Genomic DNA, 18,382 nt, shown 5'->3' with positions numbered 1-18,382 from the left:
CGAGAAAGACCACCGATTCCACGGCTTCGGTATGCGTTTACATGAGAACGATCGCGACATCGTGAACGACGAAGCGAAGTATCGACTTCGTGCTACCATCTTGTCCTTCATATGTGTATGCAGAGTGTCGCGAAATATATAGAGGATATTTGAGCCTTTCGGAAGCCAAACAGATTAATTCTTCTTTTTATGAATTTCTTAATTTCGTTATACAGGCTGTTCCAAGTTTGAACGATCGAACTTCGCCAACATGTTGTACGATGAGTAGAAATAAGAGAAATATACGTGCGCTTTAGTAGCACACGTTATTACGTTGAAAACAAAATCGATTTATTTTTCTATTTCAAAGTACCGTCCACCGTTTCGAACTCGAGCTTAACGTCGTACGAACAGATTGAGCTTATCGCTCTCCGAATTTCATGTTTATCTTGCTTTAGTTCAATGAACGCGCTATTAATCCTTTTTATTAGTTTTTCCCAAGAACCAGTTTTTGTACGATACGCAGTTCACTTTTTCTGCTCCCCGCAGATAAAAGTCTAACGGTGTCAGATCTCGTGATCTCGCGGATCAAATTGTCTTTCACGATAACGTTCGTCCCTCGCCCTCAGGTTTTACATTTTTGTCTTTTAGAAGTCTTTTATAAAACGTTTACGGATCTGTGTTCGTATAATATCTGTCTCTTGTTTCCACTTATGGAACATACTGGCGAAATTTGATGGTTTTTGACCCTTATCCGCCCCTCGGCTTCGTATTTCAATCTGTACATATCCCTCGGTATTAATTTGACAGTGGTAAAAAATCAATGAGACGAAGAGGTGAGTAGTTCATTTTGTAAATTCTCTTATCGAGTATGAAAATTCGCATTCTTTACAAGGAATAAATCTGTGAGATGACCGTAAAGTTGTTTTACACTTGTCACAGCATGCGCTGCGAACATTTACATTCTTCTTCCCTCAAGTTTATGCTAACTTTCAAGGTTATAGATGGCTATATATATCCTGGAAGGGTAGTACATCGAGAGCATAATTGTCGTGTAATAGCAAAATTATAGCTGCCAAAGGGCTTGATAAAACGTCAAAGTTATATAGGTCAAATTAATATCCAACAACGTTTTCGTAACAAATGTCATTTACAGCTCTAAAGGTATTTTTTGTCCATAAAAATAACAAATATATCCTATTCGCGTGAAAAGAATAAAAGTCAAAAAGATCCAGAAAAAATGTTTGTACAAATGAACGAGTGTAATAGGATCTTTCATTGAGAAAATATATCAAATTGACACAAGGGGCAGAGTAAAGGTTAAACTTGGAACACCCTGTATAAATACGCGATGAACCTTCAATTCTTAAGGAGCAAATAACTTATTTCCGTAAGACAGCCCATCGCAAGATGATGACATAGTTAATGGTATTTGTAAATAAAGAACAGTGTTTGTAACATTATTGCTTTTTCGTGGCGCACTAATATTTTGTCACAGCCTGTATATACGTAGAACGGACAAGTTAGTGCCGCGTGCGACGGATGCACGGTTGAGCGGTTCGTTTCGTCTGATCCAATAAGGGTAGCCTGATCGATTCCGCTCGTGTGAACCGGCCTTAAACCCTCGGCAAGATAGAAAAGCGAGGCCTCGAAGCGTCGATGCCTGCCTGCTGACGCGTTTCTCTGTTTTAACGCGACGTCGAGCCTCTCTCTTTACTTTGCCTCTTCTCGTCCTGCCTTTCTTCCCTCTTCTTTCTATTTTTTGTTTCATCTCTGTCTGGCTGCTGTTGATACTTGGATCGAGTATCGCGCCACTGCAATTGAACGTTGCAGATTCAGATTGGTGGTTGAGTTTACACGAAATGGCGAGATTCTTGAAACGGTGCGCGTGGAACTGGGAATTTTGGAAATTGGCGCCAGTGGGATTGCAATTTCTGGAGATGCGCGCGTATAGAATTACGTTTTGAAAATCGGAGCGTACGGAAAAGCGTACGGAATTGGGAATTCTGCAAATTGGTATCCATGGAAATCCAAATTTAAAGATTGAAGCGTATAGAATCGCAAGTTTTTTTTTTAAATTCTCAACAAATTGCCAATATTGGAATTCGCAAGGTTTGGAAATGCGAATTTTTACGTTTTCGCTTGTCGGTTTTTCGTATTAATTGCAAGAAAATTAACCGAATCAAGACGATTAAGATCTCCTTTGAGTCGTTAAAAATTAAAAATACAACAACACGGAATAAACTGGTAAAAAAAGGGTAATTTAGAGGGAAGAAAAATATGCAAACAAAATGTCCAAGCTCAGATATAAAGCAACGAGGGTAAAACTCTCAGTAAACACGGGAATCGAGATTTTTCCAGTAAATATGTATGCCCCTTTGAGCTATATCCCTCGTTAATTAGTTCCAGTTTGCCATGATCTATTAGTTTTGCAGCAGGTAAAAAGCATAATCCTCCAACATCTTGCACATCATCCTCTTTCTTCTTTCTTACAACTTCCTCTTCAATTTCGACTTCAACCTTTTTTAACTTTTTATTTTCTTCTACCTCATCTCTCTGATTTCACGCGTTTCCCCCCTTTACCTTCATTCTCCGGCTCTTTCCTTTAATTTTGTCTCAAAAACTTCTCTCTGTTCGCTTACTGAACTCGTTTTCTTTTGTATTTTCTCCGAGTAGTCATTTCTCTCTTTTTCGCGAAATCAGCACCAGTCAACGGACCGAATCTTCCCCGTTCTTCCTTTCTTGAGTTTCTCCTCTCGCTAGTCAACCATTCTTCTCCATTTTTCTCTTTCTTTCCGCCCCTTTCTCCTCGGAAAAACGCACCTGGGCGGAACTGCCGCAAAACCATCCACTCGAACCTTTGAAGTACGTTCTTTCGCACCTTTCCTCTCGTGTTCTCCTCCATTTTCGCGGATCTACGTGCCGACGGATAATGGCTGGATTAATTGGGTCGAGCGGTGAACAACCGCGTTCCTTAAATAATATTCCTTTGAACCGAAAAACAAGCAGAACAAAATTAAACCTATCCGTTAAAGAGAGCAACTTTGAACAATTTCTTAATTTCGAATCAATTAAAATTTTTCAATAGAAACAACATAAAAACTAGTCCATCATAGTTCAACTAAAACAGTCCATTTTTAACAATTTCGCTCATTTTCGCCTCTATTTTCATTCTTCGCGATACACGAGAAACGGTATTTCACGCGAAAAATGCTGTTATACATCAAAATAAATTTACGCATCGATTCTTTCAGTTTTCAAAGCTATCCACCCAGAATCCCCCTTAATTTCGATTCTTCACGATGGATGGCGTCCGACAATAGGACAGACGTGTTCCCTAGGTGGAACGAAATGAAAGCAACAGCCCCGACGCGACGACACACACACCCCCTGCCCACGTCGCGAATCCTCAATTACGCGCATCAATTAGTTCCATCACGGTCGTCTTCACGGTGTCTGCGATTGTTCTGCAGACACAATACACGCCAGAACACAATAACTCGAATCGATTCGATTCTGTCCTTCATCCCCCCGCAGCACGCCCTCGTGCAGCCTCCCGCCTTCCAGGCGACGGCGACCACATCTTCCAAAAGGGGTTGTTATTACCTTTCGTCGACGAGACGACGACGCGACTTCTATCGTTTACGATTAATCCGCTATCATCTCGTCGTTGTCCTTCTCTTTTTTTTCTCCGCTCTTTTTCTCCTTTCTGACGAGAAACAGCGGAGTAGCTTTTTAATTCGGTATGGTGGGGTAGTCCTTTGCAAATTCTTTTAGGAATTTTGTTTTCGGATGTTTGTTTTGTGGAAAAATTTTGTTTTCATACAAAGATTTACTTTTGAATATTTTTATATTGTATATTTTGTATATTGTTGCATTTTGTCGACGTTTAGGATTAATGTACTATCTTCTCTTCTTTTTATTTATTTATTTTTTCTTCTTGGAAGGTTGAGAGAGGTAGAAATGAGGATAAAGATATCGAGGGTACTTTACTCTTTCAGGATATTTCTTGTGAATTTTTAAAGGAATTTTCGCGTTTAATCGGGTTTTTCTTTTTGCAGATTCATTGTTTCGTTGTTTGTTTCTTCTTAATTAAATATTTCGTCGTTCCTCGATAATTTACTAGGAAGTTACTGTATATTATTGTCTTTCGTCTACAATCACCATTAATCCTCCATCTGCTTCCCGTTTTTCGTTTTCTCTTTCTCTTCGTTTACTTCGACATGGATAACTAAGATATTGATAGTTCTTTACCTTGTGCTGAATTCTTCATGAATCTTTTACGAATTTCCTACGAATCGTGTTTTAATATTAGATTCTTTGTTCCATTAATAGTAATTGTTCCTTCGTAATCAGATATTTCATGTTTTAATCGTCCAATATATCATTCAATAATTATGATATTTTACGTAACAGTAATTCGTGAAAGTTTCGTGAAAAACTAGTCTCTTGTCGAGGAGATTAACGGAAGAGACTGGAATAATCTTATTTCGTAGATGTAACGGAACAAGAATGACCGTTTCTAAAGTCGGTAAAGGAAGTGACAATAAAATTTCTTACGTCTTGTTTATTAAGAAAATCAGGATCAAGAAAATCTCGTAGCACTTGGCCGGGACACGGTTCGTCACTCCAGATACTACGTTAAATGAGCTACAGTTACTTCCACCGCAGAAATACTCCGTTGAAAGCTGTTTTTCAAGCTGGAACGTCAAATTAAATGTTTTGGAAGACGAGAATCTTCGCAACTGTTGGAAAGCTGGAAGTGACGTAAAATAAACTCGGTCGAAGAGAGAGCTTGCAACTTCTGCCTGTGGCCTTTGTCGTTCAGCAATCGATCGAGAACCACTTTGGAACGGTGCCTTCGACTCGAAATATCCCCTGTGAAAGCAATCGATTCTATCATTTCTTCGAGATTGTTGACAGAATCTCGACAACATCCATGTTATGGAAGAAGGAAATAAAAAGATAGAATTATTCTGTAATTTTTTATATTATCGCGTTTTAATGCCCGGTGGTCTTGAATTTTCATGTTTCTAATTATTCTAGTTCATCCCGCGGATTGTCCATTCAAAGTTTCATATGGTTTCATGTATTTCCATCTTTCATGATAGATAACGTCTATTTCTTCAATGTAATTTGTTTCTTGGCCTTAAAGCGATACAAAATAAATCGAGATAGGTACACGCAGTAAATTGATACAAAGTAAACCGGTAAGAGGATAATATTTCTGTACGTTCAGGTGTAATATTGTTCGCGTCACGAAGAAGAATAGAAAGTAATAATAATCAAGCGAATATACTTTTTAAGAATTTGTCGCTATTTTCTAAATATCTTAGAAATATCTTGCAAATACCGTGTCGTATTAACACGAGAGCTGAATAATAATTAGGAAGAACACACTTAGCATATAAAATATGACTGGTAAAAAATGAAATTTTCTAGATTCTAGAAATTTCAATCTTGAATCGATTCTTGTCCAGAAACAATCCTATTTTGCGAATCAATGTGACCCTCGCGTGAACAAACCTCGTCCTAAGTAAATTTACATAAACGACGTTTAATATCAATCAACTTCAAGTAGAACAGCCGAGATGTCAGGTCAGTTGGACGAACTTAAAGCCAGTCATCAAGAACAACCAACGGTTTTTTATTTCTATCGCGAAATTTGCCTTTGTATTTGTATCTGTCTACGTATCCGTGAATGTGCTCTTAATCATCGCGGACGCGTTTTGGTGCACACGCTGCGACCGAGATGGAAAAAGGGAACAACAGGCGACTGGCAAGAGAAATTGCGTTTTGCGTGGGTTGGCTCGTTGTCGAACGTGGATGAAAGAAAAAGGAAGCACGAGGGTGTGCAAGGTGGCGAAGATGAATTATAGACGCAACGCGGGCGCAGCAGCCGGTGGATATAGCGAGAGAAATAGAGTTGAAGGACGTTGCGTTGGAACAATGAGCGATTCTCTGGCGGACAAATTTCTTTGAGCTGATTTTGCGGAAGATTCGCGGAAATTTGATGTTAAAAGCACGGCTTGGTCCTTCGGCTAGGATTTCTGTTCGTAAAACACTCTGAAACTTAGTGCTTCTCCTAAAATGGATACATCTATAACATCGTTCGTCTTAAAAAGAAATCTTGACAATCTAAATTGGTACACACTCAATAGTAATAAATAAGAATACAAATTTTGAAGCAGAGATTGCAAATGTAAATATAAATGAGAAACATCTTTATCATAGACAATATTATTATTTGTCGTGACAGAAATAACAGACAATAATAAAAATGTAAATTTATCGAATTAAGTACCAAATATATCCCACAGTATCACTGCGAATAAAGCAAAGCTTTCATTCTTGTTATACTTGGAGAGAAAGAGAAAGAAAGTTAAAAAGAAGGACGAAGTTTTTTTTCCAAATTTTTTCTAAAAGCCAAGTCAGCTCGGCGTACGAGGCTTGCAATTAAGAGGATCATTATCCATCCAAACACCTAGCGCGTTGGTAGAAAACAGCCTCGAATTTCGCCTCATCAGCGTGGCCCGTATTCGAATTCCTATTTCAGCGTAGAATCACGAAAATACGTAGATCGAAGTTTCGTCGTAGCTATGAACCCGATGAATTTCGTTGGTTCTTCGTGGTGCCGGACGACGATGCTCTGCACGCTGACGGATAATTTTACGAGTAGCCGCTTTACGGTCGAGCTGATGGTCGCAAACGTGGCTCGATAAAGAATTTCCAACGATAGAAACGGAATGGGATAATAAAGAGAGTCGACGGTAAAATCGTCGAATGTTACGATTCCGCGGAATTGTCTGGAAAATTTTAACGCCAACCTAGCTCATCCTTTCGCGACGTTCGGACGAAAAATCGAACGGAGAGAAGGTTGAGATGGCTTTTCGATGGAGTAGAATTTCGAGAAAGAAAATGACAGAGTTGTGATTAAAGCGATTGGTCACGGTGATTGCGTGAATTTAAATTTCTGTGAAGATTTATTTATTTGAGATAAGGATAATTAAGGTTTCCTAAGGTATTAGGTTAGTAGTTACCTAACTAACTTTTCTAACTTCCTAAAGACACTCCTGTGTTCATCACAGGACGATAGGAGGATGTGTTATCGCTTGTTTTTGGTAATATTGAAAAATGTTTCAGGTACAAGTTGGACGATTTAGAGGGTGACGCGTTGAGTTTTGAGGTGAACGCGTAGAGAAGATATGAAACTCGCCGATGTTTTATTTCAAATAGAATCATGTACATTTTTAATGTATTAATCGATCCATCTTTGCATTCCCCAAGGAAAGGTATTAATATATTTACGAAATAATCCGATCGAAAAATGACTAGTTTAGCGAATATATTAACTTCAATTTGTCAAATTTAACGTACGAAAGACGAAGACAACGTAAATACAGAAATGCCGTTTCGCATTTTTCCTTGTCTTTTGTGAGTTAAATTTCACAAATTAAGGTTAAAATATTTGCCAAACTAATAGTTTCTCCGCATTTAACTATATTAATACATTCCATGCGGAGAATGTGCTGCTGGATCGACTAATGTGTTAAAAAATATATAATTCCATTAAAAAGACACCGGTGGTCAACTTCGTCTGTTCTCTACGCGTTCATCTCCGAAGAAACTAATCATTTCAGATTACGTCGGAATCATTCAACTTGTTGCTGAAATATTTCTCAATATCATTAAAAACACACGAGATACTCGATCTGACGAAGTTAGTAGGATCAGTCTGTATATTCCGATCTAGAATTATGCGCTCGAATTTCGCTTGAACACATAATCCTAATAACCTTGTTTAACTCGTAATCGCGAGAGACTCTTCGGTAATCACGCGCGATACTTAAACAATGGACGATAATAACATGGAGTATGCTTTACGGCGATCGAAATTCTGAAATTCGAAGATCTCGAGGTGTTATCTTTAATGCGGTTGGAAAATTAATAGCCCGAAGGCGGACCTGGGTGGTAAAAGTTTACCTGTTTGATCTGGCTCGCTGGTCGGAAAGCAACGCGGTCGCGGTTTAAATTATTCAGAAAATTCCCGCGGGATGGCCAGGGTGCAAAAGTTTCGGGAGCAACTCTCGTCGAACATTAATTGAGCCTCGCTGTGCGCTCACCTTCGTATAAACGCGACCGTTTAATGCTAACGATCGCAGTTTCGAGGGCTCGTTTCCCACTCCCCCGTCGTGAACTTGGCGGCGGATGCCAATTCTCTGTGTCCGCCTTTGTGCTTGCTTTATCGGCCTTTCCACGAATTAATATCCACCTGGAACGCGCGAGTTCCTTTGTTACCACCCAGTTTCAAAACATTATTTCACCGCCTGCGAACTCTTGTCTTTTACAAAAATTGTTGCTTCTCTTTTTATTTGTTTGTTACGCGACTTGCTACACGGCTTGTTTCCTATACGATGGAATTCGTGCGTTCTTCTTTTAAAAGCTCAGAGGATGGTTCATCGCTTGTAATTAGTGCGCTTGCAATTAATGTGGGAACAAGTGGATGTCGTAATTAGAAAATGGAGTTGATACCTATTAACCGCGTGTAGTATAAAGTATATTAAATTATACTATATCTATGTATGCTTATAATTATGATGGAAAGGAATGGATGTCGTAATTAAAAAATGGAGGTGATACTTATTAACCGCGCGTGGTATAAAGAATATTAAATTGTGCTATATTTTGAAAATTTTGTTACGGGTATCAGGTTGTCCAGAAAGTTTCTTTCGTTTTATAAGGAAATAGTAGATGCACATTTTTCGTTTTATATTATTTTATTGAATTATGTATGATAATGGTAATAGAAATAGAATAAAATTGCATCATACATAATTCAGTAAAATAATATGAAAGAAAAAATGTGTTTCTTATTATTCTCCTATAAAACTTTTGGAACAACCTAATATATCTCATTGGTTATTATATATCTCATTAAAATTAGTAAATGAATCCTTAGTTTATGTATAGTCTCAGTCTATGTAAATGATTTTTGATTTCCAGATACTTTTTAAATCGCGAAGAAAGAAAAACCCAGTCACGCGTTTACAATTAGTAACAAGGCTGGTATCGATTCTAACTTTACATTTTACGATTAAAACTCAGTATCTTCGATTATCCTGTCGCGTCAATTTATAAATATATCTACATCATGTAGAATGCAGAAAAAGATTTCGTGGTAAGATATTAATTTTTGCCCTCGATTCATAGTTGTATCGTATAATTTTATAATTAAGGGCTCCAAGTTAGATTCGTAGGGTTTTGTGAAAATTTAATATCATCCGATATTGGAAAGTTCTACACAGCGAGCTAATTATGTCGGAAATGGGCCACGCGGCTCTCGAGAGTCGCTTCACGTGCGAAATGAGATTTTGACCTAAACTGACCCACGTGGCTTCGTCGAGGCTTCTGGATCGCGTGTGTGATAGCTCCACCCACGCTTCTTCCTCATGTCGTTGCACGTGGCACGGGAATGTTCGACTCGTAACGACCTTACGCGTCCCTCTGTCAATTATCTCCTACTGCATTTTACAAACATTTACGCGTTACCAAGTCTACAGACACCAGAGTTTTGGTAAATAGCTAGTAATAGAATTTTAAATTACGCGCTTCTGTAAAATGTTTAATGTACAAACGCTGTATTTAAGTATTAACCCTTACCGAGTAAACCCACATTTTGGATTTTTCTTGTTTTAATTAAGTTAAACAACAAACGTTATGTTTCATTCGTCTTACTTTGTACTATTGGGTTGGCAACTAAGTGATTGCGGATTTTGTCATTAGGTGGTACTGACAAAATCCGCAATTACTTAGTTGCCAATATTTACTGTATGATTTGTCAGAGATTTCGTAACAGTGTTAGCTGAGAAAGTTTGAAAGCGTTATATGAATTTCGTCGCATATTTTGATTGCTATTATGCACTGAAGAACGCGCAGTTACACAGTGAGGGTTAATTAGTTCGTGATAATATAAAACATTTTATAAAAGAATCTGCGAAACGGGTCGATAAAAAGGATGACAGAGTGGAAACTACAAAACGAAACAAACGTACGATTTAATTAAATTTATTAATTAAACGGGCAAAGGTGCTTTTCACAAGAAAGTGACATGCAGTAGGAGGGAGACAAGCGTCGGGATGATACGGTCGCTCTGAGACAATTAGACAAACACAAAACAAATATAAATGCGCTATGCTAAAACTACGCTAATGCTCGGCTCGGGTTAGCTAAGGCTTCATAGACCTTCTCTCTGAGATTGCTGGTTGATGTGGAAAAAAGGTTGATATCATTGCATAAGGCGTTGCTTAACTCACATAGATGGGCGATAATATTTACGTGACCAATCTGGAGAAGAAAGACGGAGGAAGTCGTCTCGTCGGACGGTCGATAAATCCATTTAAGATTTTAAATAGAAAAAGGCAGCCAGTAGTAGTCTGGTTGCAAATGGAAGGAGTTTATATTTGCCATGATAGAAGATATAAAATAATCGTGAAATCGGGCGTAACTCGAAACGAGCTTTTGGCGGTGCTTCGAACGAACAATATCTACGACCCAAAAGCCTAAAAAGGAGGAGAGGGATTTCTAGAGATTTCAAGGGACTCTGAAAAATCCAATGAACCAGGTATACGTATCAAGTATCGCGCATTACCCCGAAACGAACGTGGAAAAAGGGAACGATAAAGCTTCGAGGTCCGTCCACATGTTCGCGTTTCATCGAGCCATTTTTTGGTATCGAATTCTCTTTGAATTCCATTCCAGTTTTCGTCTCACGAGACGCTTTGTGCGAACACGTTGCTGCGTATATCGCTATAAAGTAGAAATTGGTATTCGCGGCAGACACACGACGGGAACAGTCGCTTTTACGCCGTTTCGCCCCTTTCTAAGACTTCTTTCGCGCTTTTCCTCGTATCCAGAAGCCATATGGCGACTATCATCGGTAGATTATCTTCGTAGATTTGCTAGAACCATACGAGAGCTGATTTCAATGAATTTTTCTTTAAAAACATAGACATAGACTGGGGTAGATTTTTCTTTCGAAATTCCTACTTCGAAGCTTTTATTTCTTCTTGGTGTAGAAACGTTGGGACGCAGACAAAGATCAAACGTAAGATATACACCGCAAACAGGGTTCAGATATCAAATACAACTCGTTGAATAAGAACATCTAATTCCTAAAGTGAATTTTTCATTGTCGACATATTGTATTGTCGACATTGTATTGATTCTACGAAGTGTCTAGCCACGGTTGGTCCGTTTCTACTGCACCACTTTACTTGTACTTCAATTCAACTTATATATATCTACGATTTATATCCGTACCAATATTTTCATAGTATGCGACGATTTTCACAATTTTACCATTGGTTTTATTTATCGTTCTGTCGTTGTGCATTGATGTATCCCTGTACTAGTGGTATCTTACTAATACAACATTATTTATAGTAATTCATAGAGTTCAAATAATAAGAACAATAAACAATTGGATCATTATCCAAATTAATTAAAAATTAAATTAATTAATTAGAAAGAAATCACTTTAGCCATTATTATAATACATTAACCCCTTAACCTACGATTTACGTTCGAGAATTTACGTTTGGTAATATAATCCTATACTAGTACGTATCCTATTGATGCAATATGACGTATAGCAACTCAAATTTTAAGTTAACGAAAAGAAACGATAATCGAATTACTACGACAACAACAATAATTTGTTTGGCTTCAACCTCGCGGTCAATCAACAACGTGGTCACAATCCTTCTAACCATACACTTTCTCATCCCATCTCATCGATCTTTCCAAACTTTATTCTTATACTATCCTTAATCTGATTAGTACATAGTAAAAATCTACGCTCGAAGTTTTCTCTATTCTAAAACTGTTATCTCCGCCAGCCATCCCTATCGTCCGCTTATTGCACTTTTTAATCTTATTTCTTCCACCATTTCTCTCTTTATCTTTCGCTTTCCTTATTCTTCCTACCTTCCTTAACCGTTCCTCCACCTATGCCGATCTTTCATCCCTTAGAATATTTTTCCTACTATTCTTCCTACTCCTGCTCAGTTCTCCCAGCAGAAGTTTCAACGTCTTATTATATTCCTCTCACAGATTTCACACATTCTTTCCAGTTCCGACCTCCAATATTTGTTCCCCTCTCCCACGTTTCCACATCTCAATCTGGCTTTGACCATCCTTCCCACCCCCGTGCCTTTCTCCCTTAAATAGCCTGACATTCGGACATTTTGTCTCGATTAAATTGCTATTGTTCCACTAAGTAAATACAAAAATTCACGAATCTTCGCCCAAGTGCAACGCGATCCTTCCCAATTTCATCCGAAATGCTTCGATGTTTCTGCACGGAAAAAAGGCAAATGTTCGTCGTCGCGGTGTCGACGTCGAGATTCGCGAAAACGCGAATACGTCGCGATCGAGCGCCAGATATCGATGTTACACAACTGCAGAGAGGGATGGTCGCGATTAACGACAAGCCCTAATTCCCCGTCGAGCGCCCCTTTCTTCCCCGGAGGCACCATTAAGAACTGCCTATCTGCAGATGCAAGCACGCTTCCGAGTGCACTCGGTGTCGTTATTGCGCCGAGTCCGAGATACCGGCCAGCGGGGAGGAAATTATTTCGTGAGCCGTTAATGGCTCTTCTCCTCCTTCCGTCTCATCTTCCTTAACGCTTCGGGATCTCCAATTAGAGACCAATTCGAGCGGTTTTTCCCCACTCGAGATGTAGCAACACTCTCCTCTCCCTCTCTCTCTCTCTCTCTCTCTCTCCCCTCCATTATCCTCTACTATTCCACTTGTTGTTATATAGATTGAAATAACCCATATGTTCGCGTGATCGATGAAATGGATGCGCTTAATTTTGGATAAAATTGTGTATTCGAGTGGAAATTTGTAGGAAACTGAAGGTGGAGATGTTGAAGTGTAGGTTGGAATATTTTAAGAATTGGAAAGTTAAGTACATTTTTCGTAATTATAGTTTGTGTTTAGAAATTGTGTTGTTTAGTATTATCAGAAATTTTGCAACTTTAGTATCACAGCGTAAGAGCGTAATTGGTAGATATTTTTGTGCAGTTTCGTAGTTTTATTAACGCGGAAGCTGCATGAAGATTTGTCTTCTAGTGATTTTTAATTCCGTAGTTGAAGAAGATTCTGATTGTAAAAAAGTGACCCAGCCCACGATTTAAGTGATCGTTCGATTGGAAAAATTATTGGATTCGATAGGATCGAACGTTCCGGTTATTATTATATGGTGAATTTCCACCATAATGTTATGCAGCCACGTTGATTTATCGAGCGATATTGATTTAATTAAAAATATTCCCGAATAATTGCACGATATACATAAAAAGTAATATCAGTCGTTATATTTGTACGTGCAAACGAGCGTCATACAAAGTGGTTAGAAAAAGTATTTACACATAACGTTATTTTCCGATAAAGCATATGTCCATCAGGCTGTACATTTTATTTTCACAGCAACAAATTGTTGTAGCCGTATGAACTACTACTAGCGATACAAAATTTAATACACTTATGTAGACCTCATTAAACCACCATATAATCACCGTAAAAATTACAGTGCCGTGAAATAAATAAAAAATACTTTTGCAGCCACTGTATATCGATATCACGCAGTATGTAATTCCAAAGTTTCAAGCCTAAAATAGAAGCTGCATAGAAGACTGCAGTACAAACCACAAATAACAAAAAGTTACCACGAGTTGGAGCATAAAAATCGTTGAAACTCCATCCTTATTAAAAAAAAAAAAAAAAATCTACATAAAGCAGGGGTAAAGGATTCTATAAATATTTCCTGCATCGTCACCTTCGCCAAAAAGGCTTTTCTCGAGCCGGTAGCCACCTTGTATCATTCCCTTGATTCTATTCCCAACAAGCTGAACGTTTTTCGATGGTCTTGGCCAGGTCCTGTTGTTTCTGTGCGTCATTTTTCTCGGCAGAGGATTTATCGCGTCCGGCATGGCATTTCGTAATTCTGCCATCGCTTTAACGTTCCGATACACGTTTCACGCTCGTTTCTATCCGTACTTCCTTCTCCTTTCGTTCTTTTCCATCGTGAATCTCAACCAACAGCCGTTGCCTTCTTGTTTGTCTTGGCTCCCTGTCCTACGTTTCGACATTTCCACAATACGACCGCTCCCACAGCGACCTCCATCCGTTCCCAGAGACCAGACGACCGCTGTGCGGCCTGGCAAGGATCGACTTGGTGTTACACAATCTTGACGTCGCCATATCTCCACGTGATGCAATGAATATAAGGTTTATCGTATAGCATTTAGCATATAATGTTTGGACAGCTTTAAACAAATTTTTAAGCAGAAAGGGAAGGTTTTTAGATGTTTAACTTTCACGATGATCGGACGATGTTTGAGATTCAAGCCTGCCCCGAACAAACAAACTGGAATGTGAACTGGCACGTGGACGAAACGTCGGACAGCTAAGTACAATGTACTGATAATTAGATCGCAGGTTTTTACGTATTTATGGGTCCCCCGAGGTTTTCCATCGACAAGTTTGTCGAAAACAACGGGCCAATCAAAAGCTTTTTCTCGTCTGCTAAAGCGGGGTTGAAGTGTTTTACAAATTCCTAGGGTGGTCTCTCGGTCTGCTCTGGAAGATCTCTTCCAAGTTTCGACCATTGACGCTGAAATGTTTAGACAACTTTGAGCACCAACAATGACGCCCGTTGAGACCCTTCGAAGACTCCTAATTTATGGCACGACTGTGTATCTCGACTCCGAACCAAGTCTAAAGACACGAGCAACTTGCGTGCTCCTCTTGAATTGTTTGATTTATTCAATACACAGACACACCGCAAATCTTGTTAGCTGCGGTTGCTAACATACGTACGTAGATAGATAAACATCACATAGCTTATTATATATACATATTCTTATTCTCGTATGTTTCTGTGAACGCAGCTAATTTATCTTGTAGATTTGAATTTTTGGATCTATCGCAGCAGTTGGTCCCAGTAATACTCGCGTTGAGACACAACCGCGAGTCCATTAAGATTCGTGATTAAGCAAAATGCTAAATACGCGACTGTTATGAATCTAACCTCCTCCGTCTTGCTTCGTAAATCCATTCCATAAATCCATTCCATAAATCCATTCCATAAATCTATTTCACTTGTCAACTACAACAATCGTCATCCTCCTCTTATCCTATCTTCCCATTTTATTTTTCCACTCCTTTCTCGTGTAGTCTAAAAAAAAAGGATAAAAAACAAGACAATCTGTAACAGATTCGAATCAATATTCTCTGCTTAAAGCACAAAACCCAGTCAACTGCGATTCCACCGAACCAAAAAAACATTCGCTCTTTTCCCAATGGACCTCGGTAGCGGTAGCGACGAATTAACAAGACTGCATGTCTTCAAATTAATATAGATCCATCGACAGAGCTTTCGGGTCGTTTCCACGCCAGCAGGTCGAACCGATTATCGGGGGTCGTCGCGACGATGAAATGGAAACGTTTGTTCCCTCGAGTCGAGGCACTCGATAATTAAACGCAAAAGGATGACGGCCGATCGGTGGAGATACAATCTGGTTTCTCGGTTCGTGACTCGAGGCTGAGTTTCCTGTGCCACGTGGCCCCGCCGCCATGTCCTGCGACCTTGTTCCTCCCACGGGATCAAGGAGACGTGTACGACGCAGCATGATGTGGATCACCCCATAGGAAAAGTTATCGAATTAATTTTAGAGAGATTCTACTTTCGAATCGAATGGTCATTGCCTTTTCTTTTATCTTTGTTGTATCTTTCATGGTATCTTCCCAGTTTTTTTCTTTTTCATTTGGGGATTATTATTTTTTTATTTGATCTTTTTAATGATTTTTCATCAAAATTTTTTTATTTCAGTGAATCTTTGAGGGTTTTCAGTTCTTTTTTTTTATATTTTTCCATAGAAATATTTGTTGGTATTTTTAAAGCATTCCCGACATTTCCACGATTTCGTTATTCTCTGCGATTTTTTCCAACTGGTTTGCTTCGTATTTTCTCTATCATATATTTAGAAATTTTGTTCAGGAATTAATTTCTCGGAAATCTTTATATTTTCCAATCTTTTTCTTCCCTCCTTTTTCTTTTTTACTCTTCATGACTTTCGGAATTATATGGATTATATGGATATAATAGACTGGATTTTTAAGGATTCCCAGCTATATTTCTAACGAATTATGGTAATATTATATTTTCGATGGAGGTTAAGGGGAAGTTTTTCTTTTGTATTGGAATTTTGACGGATCGATAAAGCAGAAAAAGAATACGCCAGAAGGACAAGTTCAAAATCGATTCGAAGGGCGTATCTGCGAAGAGACGACAGCTCGTACTATATATATCTTTGAAGAAAATTCACGGTTTATTGGTCGCTTAGATTCTTTTTATATTAGAATTTAAGTATGCTCGAGTGTGTCTCAACAAGCTGTATTACACGTGAAGCTGTTTCAAGCTCCATAGGGAATAAAAATTACAAAATCGATTTCAGCTCTATTGTTTTACATATATATATGTTAGTTTCTCTGTAGTTGTCAAAACAATTTCAATCGGGCTTTTATTTTAGAGAATTAATCTCTGTTTTAAAAAATTTCAAAAACCTTAGAGAGCGACGCGACGTAAAAAAATTGGCATCATCTCGAAAACGTTTCGATTCTGCCAGCGATCCGTTTCGTACGAATCGGAGATCGTTTGAACGAATCCGACTTGCCCGGAAATGAAACGATAAACACGGAACGCGTCTCTCGGCTGTTGCTCCATAATGCCCAATAAAATTTTTTTGCTTCACGATCGAATGACCGTGTAGTTTTAACGGGGAATCGAGAAACAGAAATAGCCTGGTATCCGGGCAGAAAAGGCCGGCTGCTCGTGGCAAACTGCGCCCTCCAAGGTTTTACATTTTTATCTTGCTCAAACTATCGAAATGTCACGACCACGCTTCCCATAGATTCTACGTTTTCGACAGCCGATCGCTTTGAATTTCTTTTTCGTTTCAAATCTCGCTCTGTGTCAACGATATATCGAACCTGTGAATTTAATCATTTCGCAACTTTGTTCAGCTTTGTCCTTTGTAGAGAACCGGAACGCTGTGCGGTTATCCGACAAATGTATAGATCAGTTTGAAATTTTCATATTCATCGCGTAAATTCTAAAGCGAAAAGGATTTCGTTACGTTTTCGCTTGAAAATAAAAATCGTTCAAGAAAATATGGAAATTTTAGAGAATTCACTTTAGGGTTAAATTAAACTTTTATGGGGTTGAAATTGATCGTTTAACGGGATTGGCGAATCTTCGATGACTATAAGAACGTAACATTATAAAATTCCAACGAAAATGGAATAACAATGTATTGCCTGTGATAAAATTGTTTCTCCTTGGTTCGATCTTTTCAGTTCAGTTTTTCGATGTTGTTTTTTCTTCTCCTTTTTTTCTTTTAAACCGGTTGATTTTTGTAAATCTTTTCACATATGCACGTTCAACGTGTTCGTATTATTTTTCTCCATATTTTCCGAAGTTGTTAAGTGCATCATTCAAATAGTTCAATACACGATTCAATTAACGCGTGCTGGAAGTAAAAAGGAATTTAATCTGAAGTTATTTTTTCGGTATGAAATGCTGGAGGAATTAAAATATGGAGAGAGAATTTTTCTGCAGTTTTATCTCTGTAATTTATTTGACGACAGACGTCGAAGATAGCAAAGACATTAAGGAATAAAATAAAATGAATTTTATAGGCGTCGTGCTTCTCGTAAGATCGCATAAAAGCATCGCTGGGTCAGTAAATTTTCTGTTACTCATAAACGCACACTTTATTCGACGGTAATTACTCGTCCCGACGACACTGGCAAAGGGAATCGAGATATATAATACGAAGGAATATTTATTTCGACTAAAGTAGAGCCCTTTTCTCGGGAAAATATCGCCATACTAAATTTCCTATCTGCCATAAATAAAGCTGGGTATATTCGATAATAGTTATCCATCTTTACGATGACAGAAAAGTCAAAGAATAAAACAAACAACGCCCAATACATCATATACTTCTTTTCTCATACTTGATATGTACGTTAAACATCCATCAGAACGTAGTGAGTGATTTGGGAATGAAACAACTAATCTGAGTAATAAGTAAACAAATATATAGAAAATCTTTTTTAAAAGATTCTTTAATTCTGAATTAGTATACATATTTGTATCGTTAATACGAAACTAATGGTAGCAACATATTAAGATAAGAATTATTTCTATCTGAAAAGATTTTTTAATTTAATTTATAAGGTTCCCTTAAAATTTTACTAAAATATAACTAAAAATATAATATTTATAATACAATAAATATAGATATAATTGTGATTGCAATCTTCCGATGCATA

At 38.1% G+C, this 18,382-nt stretch overlaps 1 protein-coding gene across 4 annotated transcripts in view; it reads left to right on the top strand.

Moving 5' to 3' along the window:
* Positions 1-18,382, top strand: part of LOC138181894 (serine/threonine-protein phosphatase 2B catalytic subunit 2) — a 242,785-nt gene that overhangs the window by 89,972 nt on the left and 134,431 nt on the right. The window lies entirely within an intron of this gene.

The sequence above is a fragment of the Bombus flavifrons genome, chromosome 7, assembly GCF_040668555.2.
Source record: "Bombus flavifrons isolate JBK064 chromosome 7, iyBomFlav1_principal, whole genome shotgun sequence".
NCBI lineage: Eukaryota > Metazoa > Arthropoda > Insecta > Hymenoptera > Apidae > Bombus > Bombus flavifrons.
Note: the sequence above shows the minus strand (reverse complement) of the source record. Positions and strands in the feature narration are given on the sequence as shown.